Raw genomic sequence first — 20201 nt, forward strand, 5'->3', positions numbered from 1 at the left:
ATGATAGTAAATTTTGTGAAGCTTTTATGGTGGAGAATTATATGTAGAAGGTTTACAGCATATAGTACATGTCAAAGTTCAGTACACAAGTTCTAATCTTCACATTTTTCTGTTTTTGCTAAGAGTGAGACTAGAAACAAATGTATGAGTTTAGAGAGAATCCTGAAGGTATGGTGATGACTATATACATTAGAATGAAAGGGTAATGCAGTTGAGAAGGGTTGTAGAGACTGAGATGCATTCAGGTAATGATCTCTTTCATTCCAGTTTAAACTTTATGAACATTTTATCTGGAATAACAGCAGAACCAATGTGGAAAAAACATGATAAAGCTAAGGAAAAAGCGGTATTGACTGAAGTGGTAGGGTCTTATGCCTCACAGCCTAAAAGCAAGAGGAAAACCATGGATGAAAACTTGAGAGAACAGGAATCAGTTTTAAGAAGGGGAAGATGCTTACCTGAGTGGAGAGGACTACAAAATTAGCTGGAGGGAGTACGGTTGTCAGATGAATGTCATGAATATGAAGAAGCAGTGCCCACTGGAAGAACCAGCCAGGGGAATAAAGAAGCAGAAAAAAGCTAAAATGGAAAAGTGTGTGTGTGTGGGAGGGGGGGCTGGAAGTGAAAGAGTCTGCAGAGTTTAGGGTATGTATGAAAATCAAGTGGGAGGTCAGGAAAATAGTCCTTTAAGGTAGATGTCATCATATTTTCTTTGGATTGACTGAATGGTTTATACACTGGAAGCAGCTTGGGGGTTGGGTAGGTGAGTAGTGACAGTGGCTTTTATAGTGATCACAATTCTGGGCTGCTGAACCCAGCACTGGAGGTGGGACATCAAGTTGGGAAGAAAAGCATGATGGATTAGGAGTTAGATGAGAGACTAAGGAGACATAAAGGAGATGGGAAGAAAGGTAAAAGGTAATGAAGCTGGTAACATGGAGCATAAGAAGTGTAAGTATTCCAATAAGGAAGGAGAGAGTGATGATTATCCTAAGAAAATGTGGTTCTAGTGTAGCAGTGTTAAAAGATTTAAATTCAGAAGCAGGTGCTTTAAAAGAGTTCAGGAATATTGTGTAGAAAGTACAGCGAATAGAAGATTTGCAGTTTTAAATACAAAAGATATGATGGAGGAAGAATAAAGAATGTGAATGTGAGATGTGGCATAATAGATGGGTACTGGGCCTTTATAAATATCTGAATGGTGCGTTATTGACGACATAACCATGTTGTGTACATATTCAAAGACTTTTTCACAAATTTAAACAGCCAAAAGTAGGAAAGTCGCTGAATGTGGCTAGATATGCCTCTAACCTAAAGGCTTTTGTCCATGAAGGTAGTAAATTTACAAACCCACCCAATCATGCTAAGTAGCACCTTACACATCACTGCTTGTTTCTGAATGCCCCTTTATATTGACTTCTCAACTGTGGATAATAGTAGTGCTTTGAGATATCTTTTGGAATTTTTTCCAGTGGGTACAATCTTGGAAAAAACTCTCTGCAATGGCTATGTTAAATGATGACCTATGTAGCAGTGAGTCTTCTGGGTTCTGAAGCATGTATGAAGATATTTTGCTTCTTTTTTCTAAAGGTGGGCTATAGTTGCTGCACAGTAATTTAAAAATTAAAGAGTTTAGCAAAAACTAGTTGTACCCATTCCTTGAAATGATGGAACAAATGGAGAAAGGGAAGATCTAGGTAACTAGTGCTACAGATGGTTGGTAAATTAACATGTAAAAAGAGCAAAATGACTGAAGTGCTCGTGGATTACTGGGCAAGAAAACTGGCAAGGGAATGGAAGGGGACAGTACATAGAAAGGGTCAGGCACCTAAGCTGGATAAGATATTGTAAGGAGAGAGGAAGGAGAGAAAATAAATGCTGTCAAGAATCTGATATGAAGAAACATACTGGGTCTAGAGAATTTGTATAGATTCATGCAGGATTGAGAAGGATGAGGGGAGTAGGAAAACAATCAAAGCATTTAGGGAAATAAATAAAAATGCATTACTAGTATGATGGAGAATCAGTGGTGAATGTACTGCCAAAGAAGATAGGTAACTGAGTGGAGCCAGTCTACTAGAGGTCAGTATCACTACTACATGCAGACTTAAACCTATAGATTACAGTTAGAAACAGCACTGACAGTAGAAGACCAGATGAGTTTTTTGAAGATAAGATTATCCATCAGTCACTTGAAAGTATGTCTCCGTTTTTAATGGTCAGAGAGTTAAAATCAGGAAGATTAGTCTTCTGAAAGTATTTAATACAGTGGGTAACAAGTTTATGCTTTACAAGTTACAGTTAAGTATAACTTTTACTGAAAAAGCTTCAGATGATGTGATTATAAAAATGAACCCATCAGCGTCCTTTGTTTACTCCTTTCTTCAGTATTGTAATAGAGAATGTTAGTACAGAAGGTCAAATAAATATTGGAAAGTAAGAGAGAAGAAAGATTTTTTTTAACAACTTTATTGAATTATTGTTTAAGACATAGGCAAAAATATGTTTATATAAAAAGAACATTGTAACATGTTCCTAGTTACAAACATCATAAATCACATCTTTTGGAATAACTATAATCAGTCCAACATTACATAAATTGCTCATTTCTTGCCTTCCCTTAAATACCAATCCTCCTCCACAGAATTATTCTGCATGTATTGTTCCCACAATTTGCATTTTTTCTATGTAATTTGATCCTTTTTCTAAAGATCCCTCTTCCAGTTCTTGTATCTATGTTACAGTATGCAGTATTTCAAATACAGTTGGTTTAGACTTTGATTTCCATTGTCTAGTAATTGCTTTTTTAGGGTTCATGTTACCTTATTGAATGCACAGTATATTGAATCCAACAATATCGAACACAAGGTGTCGAAGCTGCAGTATATTGAACACAAAACATCGAAATTCAAAAATTCGAACTGCAATAGTTGGCCCACATCGGATCTGCACAATACCGAAAACAATACCGCAATGTGCCTAACATAACAGGTTAACCGCATGCAAAACCATTCCGTAGTGACTGTGACCAAACAACTCCAAAACACTAATTATTCAACCCCGCATGTGAGATGTACCTATAATACGTAAAGTAAGCAGACATATGAACATGTTTGTGCAACACAACAACCGTAATGAAGTAATACAGTGCTTAAATGAACAACACAACATGATACGTTAGTGCATCAGATAGAGAAAGCTACACCTTCAAAAGTAATGCTACAGCCCTTATAAATTCCAGTGGTGTGTAGTTCGATCTGTTACTAACAACCACTTCTATTCTCTTATGTCTATCCATACTTTTCTTCTTCTTAGGTGACTCAGGATATCCTGATTTCATCTGCATTCTCACCTCATTCACCCTATTCCGTCCTCTGACTAACACATCATGTACAGCTGGTATGTCACATATCCGTCTCCCTAAGAAGGAACGGATATGCCTGTGCCACCCTTCCACAAAGTTCTGAGTCCTGGGTAGCGACACTTGATTCAAATTACTAATGTTTCAAAAAGGCACAGGGAAGATTGGTGGAAATCTACTCTGACCACTATTCCTCGTCTGTGGCCTTCTAGGATGGCCAAGAACAAACACATCTGAAAAGTATACTAAGGCTTTGCCCTCAGGTGGAAAACACTCAGACAGTTTATTGAAAGTGGGTATCATGTCACCCACATTCAAAAATGACAGTGCTATTAGTTGTTTAACCGATAGTTGGAATGCTGCACTTTTACCGTAAAGGCTTGCTAACCCTAATGATTGGACCGTACTCCATACAGCCTGGTTAAAATGAAACAAGCAACCCTTGCTACTTACGCCATGAAAGTGATGTTTCACACTGTTAATAGATGCCTTTTCGAAATCAGTGATACTATACTGTACAACAGGCCCGTAACCAACCAATGACAATAAGTGAAATACACATTCTCATAGATAGTTATAGGACTTAAATGACTTCTTCGTCATTAACAAGTACACTAAAGGCAAACATTTGGTCGTCCCTGCAAATGACACTAACCCATGTATGGTATATAATTGTCTGCAACGCTGTCCACTAGTCAAGAATATATCATCCATCAACCAAACGGTTGTTCTGCACAAATCATGCAGATTCTCTTTAGTGGTGAATACTAATACATGAGTATTAGTATGTATATCCACCATTCTTTTCTGTATGAATGCACCCTCTTTGAGACAATATTTCGTAGTGTCTACTGCAGGTAATGTCATTTGAACAGGAGTGTAACTTAATAATCTCTTGTCTTACCCTATTTACCCACTGAAGCATTGATCGTCTTGAAGGTAAACTGGGAATGCTTTCTACAGATGTACTGGCCACATCATCAACTAACAGTGCCGGTGTCGTTCTAGTTAGCCGTGCACTTTCTTTTAGATCATGGCAAACTCTGTATTTCTCTACATCTGTAATATCAGATGCATGCTGGTGTGCAATCAATTTTAACAGCAGCTCTCCATCTGTGACCTGCTCAGTTATTGCCCGACCCTTACATTTCTTGTCTAACTTGAACCTACAACACCAAAACCATTTTTTGTTTATGATCTTTTCTAAGTTATACAGGTAACCATCAATATGTATCATCTTTGATTTCTTTTGTGAGGTTACTGTCTCATACATGGATCTACTTTGCCTGGAGCTAGATCCGGAATGCAGCCATACTAGCAGTTCATATGCAAATTAATACACGGACAGTGTCGTGCATTACTAATGTTTATATAGCCCACATTTATGGAATGTTGATTAACACCCTTTGTTTTTCTGTGTGGATAATTTACTTCTGCCGTTGCACTGTATGTAACAGAACCAGTATTTACAATTATAGATATATGTTTTTTTCACATTACGTTCTGTGTCCATTATCATTTATTAGATTGGTGGTCACTCACTGGCGTGATGACGTTCTATGTCCTGAAGTTGTAGTGGGCCAACTATAATGTTTCGATGATATTCAATTCGACATTACCACTGTTCAGAATTTTACACTTTCGCTGTTTGGTGTTCGCTATTGTCAGATTCGATATACTGTGCATTCGATAAGGTAATATGAACCCACTTTTTTAGCAGCCACCAGAATTAAACTTTGCAAGTCCTTTTTCGCCATGTCTAGGCAATTCAGAACCTGTATCTCAGCTCAAAAAATAATTTCCTTAGTTACATCCATTTGCTCACCCAATATTTCTGACAGAGTACATCGTAGGGAATTTTTGTAGTCTGCCAACTTATTAAACTCCCAAAACACATGTTCCCAGTTACTGTTTTCTTCCCCCTCACACCTTCAACATTTGCCATATATCTGAGGAAAAATTCTTTGTAGCCTGTTTGGGGAATAGAATACCTATGCAAACAATTCCAAGCAAAATAACTAAATATTCTAGACTTTGTTGCATACTTGGGAGCCATACCCTGCCATTGTTTCTTTATAAATTGCTTATCCAGTCTCTCTTCCCAGTTGTTTCTAACCACCTGTAATTGACTCCTATAGTTTTTGTGCTGTATTTTAGATGTCCTACTAATTATCATTTATTTAGCAGTAGCTTCTACTCTAGAGTCAGCTAAAAACTCTACCAGATCAGGTGTTTTCTTAGGATTCCCCTACCACTTTCTCTTTCCTTATACTCTGATATTAATCCCTGATAGGGAAGGCAGTCCAAATGTCTTCTTGTCCTCCTCCAATTCTGTTACATTTCCTCTCTAAATATTTGTTCCCAGTACCTTGGTTCCTTTGCCATTTTTTCCAGTAAATTCCAGCCCCCTCTTGCCTATTCTCTGTACCCTAATTCCAGTCATCCCGATTAGCAAAATCTCCTTTGTCCATTCTCATGCTGGCCTAGTTCTTAGAATACTATTACTTAATGAATATGGTATTCTATATGACTGTTGATATTCTCCCTAAGGATCTGCGTCCAAAATCCCACTCTCACTTTATTTCTTCAATTCCCCCAGTTTCATCACCCCTTTCCACTTTGAATTATAGTTTTCTGCTTGTGTTATGTATATGAGCCTTAACTGTGTAGCTGTAAAATATCCCTTTAAATCAAGTAATCCTAAACCACCTTTTTCTGTTGAAAGGACCAACTTATCCCACTTGATACTTGAACTGTCTCTCTCCCAGAAATAGTCATTCAACTCTTTATTAATTATTGTCTACAACTTCTCCTCTGATTGATAAAAAAAATAATTGATCTGTATATAAAACTAATGGGACTACAAATATTTCACTGTTTGTATCTTGCTATCCATATCTATAAACAAGAGCTTCCAGTCCCTCAGTTTGTATATTATCTTTAGTTTAGGGCCTTTACACATATCCTTAGTTGCCATAACAGAATCTATTTTAATCCACGCTCCTCAATACTTCATTTTAAAGTGTCCCATAATTATGGGTATTGTTGAATCAAATCACGAGGGGGTACATACTTAACAGCTATAGCCTTTGTTTTATCTTCATTAATTTTATATCCTTAAAAGACTAGAAGCTGTTTCAAAATGTTCCTCAGCACCAAGATGTCCTTTTATGGTTTTATTAGGTAAACAAATAATATCATCTGCAAATAAAGCATATCAATTATCTCCTTGAATTTCTGAGTCTCTTATTTTCTTTGCTAATGGCTCTAAATATAAAGCAGATAACAAACGGGGAAGAGGGCACCACTGTCCAGTTCCTCTGTCGAGGCACAACTTGTCGGAAAGGAACCTTCCTACTTTAATTTTTGCCTCTGATCACTCTTATAGCCTCCTAATTAACATTATATTATCAAGGAACTCAGATTCTTCCATTGCCGTACTCATAAAATCTTAGCTTACTCCATTGAATGCTTTCTCTGCATCAAGACACACCAACAACAGTGGCATTTCTTTAAACTCTGCTTTCCTCTGAATCATCATTGTTCTGTTAAGGTTCTTGAATATTTACTTCCCCTCCACAAAACCACACTGATCCATAGCTATCAGTTATGGAAACACCTTTGCCATCCTTTTGGCTATTATAGAAATAAACATTTTATAATCATAGTTGAAAATTGAAATGAGCTTAAATGAAGCTGGGACTGATGGGTTTTACAATATTTAGGTATTACAGCCACCACAGCTTTCTTCTAGGATGTTGGTACATCCCCCTCTTTTTGAAAATACTGTTAAACAAAACCTTCCAGATCTTTATCACATTCTTCACTCGTCCCTTCCAAAGTTCCACAGAAGTGCCATCTATTCCTATTCCTAGAAACGTTCCTGTAGATTGAGTGCATATCACCAATTTTATCTCATCTCCTCCTATCTTAGTTGTTAATTGTTTAGCTTCATCTATCACTAACCTTGTCATGCTTAAGTCTTCCACATATTTCCATTTGTGCTCTTTCTTGATTTCCACATTCCTCTGCTTTATACAAATTTGTATAACATTTCTGAAATATGTTTAATATCTCTACTAGATCTCTTGTAATTTTTCTTGTTATAGACTCCCGAAGTTTGGCAACAACTCTTTCTACTTTCTAACAAAAAACTAGCAGAACCTGAAATCTTAACAGAAACCAAGACCAAAAAATCAAACCTGTCAAGTAGTGCAGAGACCAAACCAGGAAACCAGGAAACTTACCGTAATAAGCTTTTAATTGCCAGTTTCATAAAAACTTCAGAAATACAAAACAGTAAACTTACTGTTTTGTATTTCTGAAGAAGTTTTTACAAAATCGGCAATTAAAAGCTTATTACGCTAAGGTTTCTGGTTTCTTGGTTTGGTCTCTGCACTACTTGACAGTTTTTTTTTCTTTCTACTTTCCGTTGCCTACATCATTGCGTAAAGGTTTTTGTGCTCTGAAGTTATCAAAAAAAAAAAAAAACAGTTGCTTAACAGCAGTCTTTCTAAACTCATGCCTGTTATCCAGATCCTCCCTTACATTCTCTTTAGCACTCAGCACTTGCACCTCTTCTTCTGCTGTGAGATTTTTATCTTCCCTAATAACTTCTGATTAATCTCCATTACCCATTCCTAAAATTCCTCTCTTTTTGACAGGTAGGTGTGGATGTGTCAGTGTCCTGTTTTTGCTTCATTATCCTGCAATTTTATCTTAGTTGTTATTGGCACATGATCTGAAATAGGTATTGGACATAGGTTCATAGGTTCATAGGTAGGTACTGGGCTATCTGCCCAAAGGCATATATTAGCCCAACCATGTTGTGCAGTATTCACAGCCCCTTTGGTTAATTCCCTAGGCCCTTGATCTAGCAGCTAGTACCCTTGGCCCTTATCTATTAGAGCTATTGGTATGATCCCTGGTCTGAACTTTCTGTTATCCATCCACTCATCAAGGCTCCTCTTGAAGAGTGATAGTGAGGGGCTCTGTCTTATGTAGTTTGGGACCTTGTTCCATAGCAAGGGGAGTCTTTGTGAAGGGAATCTATCCCTCCAGCATGTTCTATTCATTGTTGTGCTGAGGTTTATATCCCTAGAGCGTGTAGCTTGAGTAGATTTGGTGTTGCTAAGATGGAGCATGTTCAACAGGTCTGGGTTGGACATGGCTCTGTATTTTAGACAGAGATCGCCTCTGAGAAGGCAGTATGCAACAGAGAAAAGCCTTAGTTTTTTTCAATCATGCTGCATAGGGCAACTGTTTGAGGCCAGTAATCCTCTTAGTGAGGTACCTCTGTGGTCTCTCCAGCTGCTGGAGATGCCTAGCCAGGTACATTCCAATTGGTGCATTGTACTCAATAATGGGTCTGATGAGGGAAGAGTAGAGGGGCACCACTACATCCTTAGATCTTGATGCGAACCCTTTTGTGATCAGATGGGTCACATAGAAGGATTTTCTAAGCACTTTGGCAACATGGTTATCAAAGGAAAGCTGACTATCTACTTGTGTCCCTAGATCCCTTATTACTTCTTCAGAATTCAGGGGGTTACCTCCTATGTGGTAGTTCGCGGGTACTCTGTTTTTCCCAAAGGGGATTACTATGCATTTTTTAGCATTTAGCTTGAGACCATGGCTTTGACACCATGCATCAGTCTCATTAAGGCCCTTCTGGAGGATATTCATGTCAGCTGGAGACTCTGTTATAGCACCCAGTTTGCAGTCATCCACAAACTTGGTCAGCCACAGCCCATCAGTGGTTGCCTGTACTTCTGAGAAGTATATGCGAAGCAGGAGGGGCCCCAGGACAGAGCCCTGAGGCACACCACTTGTTACTGGTCTGGATTCAGACATAGATCCTGCTACTCTTACTTTGTGGGATCTGTCTGAGAGCCAGTTTGCTATCCATCTTGTGATGTAAGGGTTTATGCCCAGTTTGGTGAGTTTATCAATAATACCCGAATGGGAAATGGTGTCAAATGTTTAGCAAGGTCAAGGTAAGCTGTGTGTACCTCCTTTCCCTTATCTATAGCCTGAGTAACTGTCTCAAGGAAGTCCACTAGGTTCAAGAGGCATGATCTGCCCTTGATGAATCTGAACTGTGTGGGGTCAAGTGTTTGGAGGTTCCCAATCTCTCCATTTATGAGTTCTATAATGATTCACTCCATTGCCTTACAGATCAGTCTGGTCAGGCTTGTGTCAAAGCTTTCAATTAAATGCACATACTACTGTGAGATATAATTTCTGTCTAGTCTAGCTCAGTTATTGTACCTTGTGAAATAATATATAAAATCTCTTAGAGTTCCTACTACTGAATTTACATCTTTCATACCAAATATTTTCATAAATGTCTTCAGAAATCCATCCTCTTTTGTTATATTTTTTTCTCTTACACCCCCAGTTGCATTCTTACTGTTACAAATCAAGTTCCCCACCTATAAGTAATATTTCATGCTAAAAACTGATTATTTTGCACATTTTCTTAAGCTACATAATAGCAGTTTTAGTTGGAATATAAACTCATGCCAGCATAATCCTCCTCCTTTGTTATTGTCTTTCTTCCCTCTTCTGTCACTATTGGAGCTCCTCCAGCAATTAGTATATGTGCTCCACCTTTCCTTTCCTATTCTGCTGAATATCCATCCTGATCTTTATCAAATTCACATGTTCACTTTTTTCTGAATGAGTCTCCTGTAGCACTGCTATTTGCAGTGTGCATTTCTTAATATAATTCAATAGTCTTACCTTTTTGTCTATACCTGTGAGCCCATTCGCATTCTAAAATAATATGGATAGTGTATTATGATAACAAGTTATGATTCCTACCTATTACATATGACAGCTTTTGTAAATGTTTATTTCCAAGTTTGGTGTTACATGCACCTACTGATGTTTGGCAGGTACTGTCGCTTCTTGTCATCTCCATTTGAACTCCTGCCACATTTTACAAGACTTTCTGTTTTAATGAAAATTCTCAAAAAAAAAAAACCTAGAACATCCCATAACATATTAACATAAAACAAACACACAAAAAAGCTATGTACATCTTCAAATAATGAAGTTTTACCCTCCTAACTGGAACAATTTTTGTTCTTTTTGTTCTTCTGTCCAGCCTTTCTTCGTTTTTTTACATTATAATATTTCTTAAAAATAAAATGAAGATAACATGCAATTTATGTTATTAAATGTGTTTTACAAATACTGTTAAGAACAAAAAAAGTTTTACTGACAATTTTTTTATTCTTTCCTATGATGTAGAGTAAATGCTTTTCAGTCAGCCACAAGTTTAACAAAGTCAACAAAAGTCCAGTCTTTCTCATTTGAGAAACCCATATTTCATAAATGTGATTGATGCTTTATAATCTCACATTTATTCACTAATTTCAGAGTTGCTGGTCTTCTTCCTGTTCAAATTCTTCTCCCAACCTCAGACTTTGGTTCAAGTCCAAGGTACTCCTGATTCTTCTGGTCAACTCCTGTGCTTTTTTTCTGTCTCTTAAGTATTTTCCATTGGAATATTGGAAAAGGCTTCATCGGTACAGTCTCTCTATGAGCTTTATTATCACAAAAATGAGAAGCAGAATCCCCTTCTGTTTGACAGATCACTTTTTGTTGAACAAATATTTGTATTTCCTCCTTAACCTGTTCTGCATCAACAAATGAGTTTGATCTTCCAGGAAAAAATACAGCTAGATACAGCAGCTTGAATCTTACACTTGCTTCTTAACATGCCCCAATTGCTCAGATACATTTTCTTCTCTTCTACTTGGTGTACAGTGAATAATTATTTTCCAAAAACATTCTACTGTCTCCAGTTTTTAATACTTTGGCCTTCTGCCAGAATCAATTATTTGTGTTGTTATGATTTTATCTTTATTAATACAGCTCTTGGATACTTAATAATGGCCAGATTTGAGCATGCACCCAGTGTGCCTTTTCATTTACCAAATCCAACCAAGTTGTTTATTTGTGCTTTCATAAAATTAATACAGTCTCCCCCAGATTTATGAAGCCCTTTATTGCATGCAGGATTAGTCTAAGAGCTATTTTCGGCAATATGGCTGATGTGCGATCCAGGAACGAGCTCCCAGGACGTGCACGTGAGCTCGTAGACTAATCCTGCATGGACTAAACTACTGTATGCAAATTACCCTCATTTGCAGGTGAAACACATCCAAATGAGGGTAATTTGTGATCCAGGAAGCCGGCAGCTGTCCGTGCAGGATGAGTGCAGTCTGCAGAAATGTACTCGGGTAGTAACCGAGTACATTTCTGCGAACTACAAAACGGAGCTATGACAGCTCCAAATAAAGGCTGCATATCATTGAGGGAGCATGTCAATGGCCAGGTAGAAGGCCATTGGCATTGCAAAATGTATAAAAAAATAAAGAAAAAAAACTCCTATTTTTTTTTTTCACCAATCTCGCCTGTTTAAGCATAGGGCAGTGGCGCGCAAATGGGATTGGGGGGAAAATAATAAAATAAACCTAAAATAAGCATTCTAACTAAAAGCAGTATTCTGCCATGCAAGTCAATGGCAGGTAGAAGACAACCTGGCCAGTGAGTAATTGTTGCTAAGTGGGGAGGCTCAGTGTGGGACATGTAACTATGCATTAGCAGGCAATCCTATGCAAATGAGGGGAAGGATAGAGGATCCCAGATTCCCTCTCAGTGCAAGCCTGCACCCAAGAGTGTAGAACTAGGAAATCCATGAGTGTAAGCCCTAGACATAGCTGACATCAGAAGGGGGTGTGTCAGGTATGCTGTTAGCTAATTGGAGCACTGTGGCTCGTGTTTGCCCTTAGATAAGCTAAGCTAAGGCAGGGGGTGTGTCTAGGGATGTCCTATCTTACACCAAGAAAATCATGGTGTACACAGGTAGAATAAGCTAAAATCCTGTAAAACGTGCTTGCGTGTTTGCTCGGAGTGCACCAGGTGTAAAAAAAAAACAGGAAATTTCAGCTCCGTTCACATATGAGCACTGTGTTTGCGCAGTGCAGCCCCAGGCTCAAACAGGAAGGCAATAGGAAGGGAAACCTGCAGTAGGAAGGTAATCAAGGAGAACTAGCTTAGCTGGCAGGTGAAATGTATCAGAATCAGCCAATTACACAAACAGCAGAAAAGCCCAGCCCAGAACAATACTATAAACTAAGCAAACACCTTCCCTTCTGGATTCTCCACACTCTACACCACCGGTGTATACAAGCGTGGGAATTTTAACAAACAACCTACAAAATGAGAAGGGCTGCAGCAGACAACATAGAACAACATGTGCAAGAGGCTGAGGGTGGTGAGGATGTGAATGTTGCCGAACAACCCACAGTCATGAGACAGAGAAGAGTGCACAAACTGAGGGTAACCTACCAGGGGGCTACATGAGCTGGAGATAGTGGAGCACTATAGGATGGACAGAGACCTCCTACAGCAAACTGTTGAGCTGTACTGGCCACACCTGACACCAAACTGGCCGAGGGGAACCCATCCCAGTGGATACCAAGGTATGTGTAGGCCTCAGTATACTAGCCACAGGTACCTCCCAAAGCACAACTGGGGATATCATAGAGATCTCACAGGCATCAGCATCCCGAGTATTCCACCAGTTTCTGTATGCCATGTCAGCACATGCCAGTGTGCACGTATATTTCCTCAACACATGTGAGGTATTGACCAGCAATATACATCTCTTCCACCAAATAGCATAATACCCTGGGGTAGTGGGTGCTATAAACTGCACGCATATATGCATCAAAGCACCACCCAGTGAGCAGGGTAGGGCCTACATGAACCGCAGGGGCATCCCGTTCATCAACTACCAGGTCGTATGTAATGACCAGGGCATTATAATGAATGTGTGTGCTGGCTGCCCTGGAAGCTATGACAATTCACACATATGGCATCTGACACAGCTGTACCAGAGATTTGCCAATGTGGACATCCCCTACGGTCACCTAGTGGGGGATGCTGGGTACACACTGGAGCCGTGGCTGATGACACCCATCAGAATTACACACACACACACACACACACACACACACACACACACACACACACACACACCTGAACAACAACTCCATAATGAGGCACACGCACAGGCCACACATACAATATAGTAAGTGTTTGGGATGCTCAGGTCATGGTCCCAGTGTCTGGACACATCCGGTGGAGCCTTGCAGTATTCACAACAGTATGGGGCAGGGCCACACAGCCCCCCCCCCCCAAGATTGCCAAGGCCTGTACAGTTACAGAGTGACTCGGAGGAGGAACAACTTGAACCTGCCCCAGTAGGCAGAAGGAGGCATTCCCAGTATGCCCAGGCCATGACAAAGAAACAACGCATAGTATATGCACTGACACAGTATGGACCCAGGGAATGACACCTCTCTCTGACTCACACAGACAGTAAAAGGGATGCCAAACATGACACCACCTGTGCTCAACCATGTATAGGGAGTGTACTATGAGCATCTGACATAGGCAGCCCTACAGCAGCATTTGCAAGTCTGGCACACCCTCAAGGTAAGTCAATCAACCTACCAATTGCCAAATGGTATGACAGCAGACAGTAGACACCCACAGTGGCACCATGACATCTGTAACACATACTGGAGTCACCATAGTAGCCAGTACTACACAGGGTGACAAAACACACTGCAGGAAATGGGCTGAGCGACATGTGTGTCCATAAGACCCACACATGCCAGTCAGGAAGGTTCACATACCCAACAACAGTCTCAGCCAGCAGGACAGGTGTAGACAAACACAAATAAATGCTGTACTATGGCCTCTGAATGAGCCCTATGGGTAACCCCTCCCCCAGGCCTACACAGACAGACTACAGAAGGCCAGGCAGTTGGATATAAGTTGTGAAGGCTAGGAAGTCAGAAACTAATATGTAGGTAATTAAAGCTAAGATCTCTAGTACACTGGTATGCCTCTAGCCAGTACGATAGGTAAGACTACAAACTGAAATGGAGTACCTGACATACCAGTACAGTCATAATAAATGTGTACAAGTCTCAGTTGTGCCTCCCCATCTTATGTACATTTACAGTAACAGTCAGGTGTGCCCCACCCACTCCTGTGTAGAAATTTAGAAACAGTCAGGTGTCCCCTCCCCGCTATGCAGAAATGTAGCAACAGTCAATGCCAAATGACTGATGGATACCCTGCAGACACAGCATGCTACCTTTCGGTGTACAACACAAAGGTCAGCACCGCAGTACAAACTATCTGGACTTGATCCACACATGCAATACAGATGGCCATACTGAGCATGCTCACTCACACAGAGAAATGAAGGCAATGTCAGTCAACAACATACTGAAAGGTCATACTGGGAATGCTCACATACTTAAACACATGAAGGCCAGGTATGCAAATACCAGTGGACCAGACATATCTGGCAGTCGCAGTTCTTAGTGCAGACACATGTCAGTATGCACAACTCCTGCCTTGCACATACGGTGGATCAGAATGCAGACATATATGTAAGGACAACACACAATAATAAGCCAAAGGTAGACGGACATAGATGTGTGGAAGAGGGTGATCGTGACAAGGAGTCATTTGGGCCTGTCCCACCCATCACACAGCCAAAAGGCCCCAAACACATGAGGTGTAGATGTCACTCACTGCAGATACTAGTCACCAGTATCTGTCAGCATGACAGACTATGTGGTGCACGTGCCAGCTGTGCAACATGACTGTACAAGGAAGTAGTCATCTAGTAGCTGTATATATACGTACCTTTGACATATGACCCCATGTGTGCCCGTATGTGGCATGTCAACCCCTACATGAATGGGTTATGGCCCATGCACAGACCACCCTCCCCATAGCAGTATTATGACAAGCCTGCTGAGGTCATCCAATGTGAAATACACCTTTGGGAGAGCTGTAGCTCAGTAATCTCCATGGCGCGTCCCATAACTGCATACTGCTGTAGTGATAAACTAGCTACGTAGTAGTTCTTACCCCAGACTTGGCAATTGTGTGTGTTTGTGTGCGTGTCTGTCTGTCTCAGACAGTGTAGAGAAAAATGCTTTTTAGGCTACTCACACTCTATGCAATTCATATACTCAACTTTGGCAAGGCTGCTGATGTCACTCACCTAGAAATACACCTCTGGGAAGATTATAGCCCAGTAATCCCTGTAGCGCTTTTTTGGCTACTCACATGCCGTACAATTCATATACTTAACTATGGCAAGGCTGCTGATGTCACTAACCTAGAAATACACTTCTGGGAAGGAATGAGTTCAGTAATCTCTGTAGTGCATCCTGTAACTGCATACCACTCTAGTGTGAAAAAGTTGTTAGGTAGGTGTTCTAACCCCAGAGTTGGCAACTGCGTGTGTGTCTGACTAAGTAGAGAGCAATGCTTTTTAGGTTACTCACACTCCATACAAATCATATACTCAACTTTGACAAGGCTGCTGATGCCACTCACCTAGAAATACACCTCTGGGAAAATCAAAACCCAGTAATCTATGCAGTGTGTCCGCTAACTGAGTACTGATGTAGTGTGATGAAATAGTTAAGTAGGTGTTCTAACCACAAACTTGACAACTGTGTTTGTTTGTGTGTGTGTGTGTGTGTGTGTGTGTGTGTGTGTGTGTGTGTGTATCTGACTGAGTAGAGAGCAATGCTTTTTTAGGCTGCTCACACTCCATACAAATCATATACTCAACTTTGGCAATGCTGCTGATGTCACTCACTTAGAAATACACCTCTGGGAAATTCCAAACCAAGTAATCTCCATAGTGCGTCCTCTAACTGTGTACTGCTGTAGTGTGATGCAATAGTTTGGCAAGTGTTCTAACCCCAGACTTGGCAACTATGTATGTGTATCTGACTAGGTAGAGAGCAATGCTTTTTAGGCTACTCACACTCCATACAAATCATATACTCAACTTTGGCAATGATGCTGATGTCACTCACCTAGAAATACACCTCTTGGAAAGTCATAATTCTGTAATCTCCATGTCACATCCTGTAACTGCATACTGTTATAGTGTGATGAAGTAGTTAGGTAGGTGTTCTAACCCCAGACTTGGCAACTGTGAATGTGTGTGTTTGTTTGACTGAGTAAAGAGCAATGCTTTTTAGGCTACTCACACTCAGTGCAATTCATATACTCAACTTTGGTAAGGCTGCTGACGTCACTCACCTAGACATACAGATCTGGGAAGGATGTAGCATCATAATCTCCGTAATGTGTCCTCTCACTGCATACTGCTGTAGTGTGATAATGTAGTTAGGTAGATGTTCCAATCCCAGACTTGACAACTATGTGTGTGTGAATCTGTGTGTCTCTATCTGTCTTTGACTGAGTAGAGGAGAATTCTTTTTAGGGTACTGACACTCCTTAGAATTCATATCCTCAACTTTGGCAAGGCTGCTGATGTCACCCACCTAGAAATACACCTTTGGGAAGGCTGTAGCTCAGTAATCTCTGTAGTGCATCCTGTATCTGCGTACTGCTGTAGGGTGAGTTAGAACTGTGGTAAGGTTCCATCTCCACCCATGGCAGTTCTGGATGTTTTGTGTGTGTTTCAATGTCTGTGTATGGAGCAATGCATTATAGGCTACTCACTCACAGTACATTTCAAGTGCCCTACTTTGGTAATCCTGCTGATGTCATTCATTGTGAAATACAACTTTGTGGAAGCAATTCAGCAGTAAACCCTGTGGTGCGACCTATAATTGCTCCATGCCATCGTGTGATATAGGCCTTGATCACAGGTTCTATGCCCACACATGTCAGTTGTGGGTGTTTTGTGTGTGTCTCACTGTCTGTGTAGTGTAGGAAGCAATGCATTTTAGGCTAGTCACTAGCAGTACAGTTGAAATGCCCTTCTTTGGTAATCCTGCTGATGTCATTCATTGTGAAATACACCTTTGGGGAACGATTTATTTAGTAATCCCTGTGCTGTGTCCTATAACAGCTCCATGTTGTAGTGTGATATAGACCTCAGTCAGGAGTTCTATACCCACATGTGTCAGTTGTGGATGTTTTGTGTGTGTCTTACTGTCTGTGTAGGGAGCAATGCATTTTAGGCTAGTCACTCGCAGTACAGTTGAAATGCCCTTCTTTGGTAATCCTGCTCATGTCATTCATTGTGAAATACACCTTTTGGAAAGCTTTCTCTAGTCATTCCTGTGGTACATCCTAAAACAGCTGTATGCTGTAGTGTGCTATAGACCTTGGTCAGGGGTTCTATACCCAAACATGTAAGTTGTGGATGATTTGTGTGTGTCTCACTGTCTGTGTAGGGAGCAATGCATTTTAGGCTAGTCACTTGCAGTACAGTTGAAATGCCCTTCTTTGGTAATCCTGCTGATGTCATTCATTGAGAAATACACTTTTGGGGAAGAAGTGCTTCAGTAATGTCCATGGTGTGTACTACAACTGCGTAGTGCTGTAGTATAATAAACTAGTTAGGTAGGGGTTCTACTCTCAGACATGGCAGGTGTGTGTGTGTTTGTAACTCATATCTTGTGTAGAGGTGGGTAATGTGGAGGCAGTTTTGATTATTTCTTTTATGGTGGCCCTACTATATATCATAATGTTAGCCAATCAGGGATAACAGATGTAAATTAGCTGAGAGGTTGGGGTGCAAAGCCATACCCATACATGTGACATCAAGGCCAGCCAATCATAGTTATCAACCCCACTATTACCCAGAGCACACATTCAACCTATGTGTCATATGCACACACATGCCTAGGCAACAGCCAATATGTGGGTAGTATACTGCAAATTGGCCACTGATAGCAACTATGTAGTGATAGCAGTGGGCTACAGAGGGCATGTCACCCTGCCCATCTGTCCAATACGCATGTACATGCAGACAGTGCACCTCCACCATGTTCCCCAATGGACACCTGCACCACCTATGGTGCCTTCACATGTGACTCACAATAGACATACCATGCCTGACATGTCCTGTATGGACAGATGACACTGACATCAGGGAATGCTATTAGCATGCTATCAATGTAGGTGCAGGGTAAACCTGCTGCCCATTACCAGTTCCTGCCACAGGTGGGCAAGACTGGCCCATTTGATGATGATCTGTGTTCACAACATGGGCCAGACACCCCAGGTACAGTAGCACATGTCACTGTACATGCATATGGTAGGTGTGCACATCCCAGATACCATCCATGTCATGGACTAAGGAACACATACATGGCAAGTGATGCACAGCATTGGCCACACACAATAGTCACTCAGGTGACTGGATGGGAGATGCAATACCCACCTGTGTGGGCAAATGCAGGAACTACAGGCCTGAGCCACAATACAGACCATTGTCATGTGGCCTGATGCCAAGGTATACCCATCACCTACCCTTGTACAGCCTGCTGGCACAGTTGACCACCACACACTCATGCATGTCAGAACTGGCACTCTGTGTGTTCATGTGTGTGCTGTATGGTGAGTATGTCCACATCCACACTCACTAAAACCCCCCAGGGCATACTGAATCATGCTGTCTGATGTCTGACACCTCCTCATACTATTTGCCCATACGACCTCCTTATGACCCGTGTGGTGCATGTGATACCTGCACATTGATGTGTTGTGGCAATCCCACTAGTGAAGAGTTGCACTCCTGGCCTTGACAAGTGTGTCAATGTGTGTGCGTCCCTGTGTGAGTGTGCCTGTGTTGACGCTGGCACCTGTTCATGCAGACAGGCACATGTACGTGACCTACTGTATATCTACTGTATTCCTGTTGCAGATGTCAGTCACCATCACATATATGTCCTGAGTGCTCAACAGCATTTAACCCATGTGGCGCATCCAATAACTGCATCGAACTGTGATAGCACTACATAGTTGTCGGGGTTTGATACCCTGTGCTGGTAGGGGTGTGACACAAACATGCACCAGTTTTACTCTCCCACACTTCCCTGACATGTATTTGCCTCTGTCTGCCTCCCCCACTCCCTCTCTGGTGGATGTGGAGACCCACACTTGCTTTGCTTAGGCAGCAGCATGTGTATATTAAGTGATGTTCATGATCAGTTGATGGCCTCTGCAAGAATTGCAGCCCTCCGCTAGCTGATTGCATGTGGAACAGCTGTGGTAACATTCCCATAGCCAATTGCATGGAAACACACTCCAATACCTAGGAACATCATGGTGGTGTTGGCCCTTTTCAGTCACTGTGAGCAAGAACTAGAACTGTTGTTTGGCAAACAGCATCTCAGATGGATTGGGGATTTACCTCTAATAACATACACTGTGGAAAGAGGGCAACAAACAGGAGGGGGATGTGCATGACCTGACTACAGACTGTAAGTGCTGCTGTACTGCATTTGGAGTAATGTTGGTTTAACAGTGTTTGTCTGGATATGCCTGTCGTACATGTCACAATACCTGCCATGTCAGTTCCATGTATATGAGGAATCCCCATCTGCAGGGTCATCTGCAGACTGGGCAGTGTTGTGCCTTTGGTTTCATGTGTTAGCCACGGTGTATCTCTCTGTGGAATGCAGAAGGAAGTGTGAGGATTGCAGTCTGTAGATGGTGAAGGCCATGACAGTTATTGACTTCAAATCCCTCACAGGACATATGTTGCAACAAACCCCATTACAATGGTAAATTTATGAGGTTATCACAGCAACATGTCTATACTGGCCCTGTGTATGTGCTGTCAGCCACACCTCTGTCAACCTTTGTACATATGTTGTGCATGAAGTGGTGCATATGTGCTGTACACCATAAATAGTGTCATCTTATCTGATAACAAGCCAGTGATATATCAGATTGCTACACATGTCATGTACAGAAGGGGTTATATTTCATGACATAACCTGGACATTCTGTG

Source organism: Protopterus annectens, chromosome 7.part0 (genome assembly GCF_019279795.1).
Source record: "Protopterus annectens isolate FY-2018-M chromosome 7.part0, PAN1.0, whole genome shotgun sequence".
NCBI lineage: Eukaryota > Metazoa > Chordata > Ceratodontiformes > Protopteridae > Protopterus > Protopterus annectens.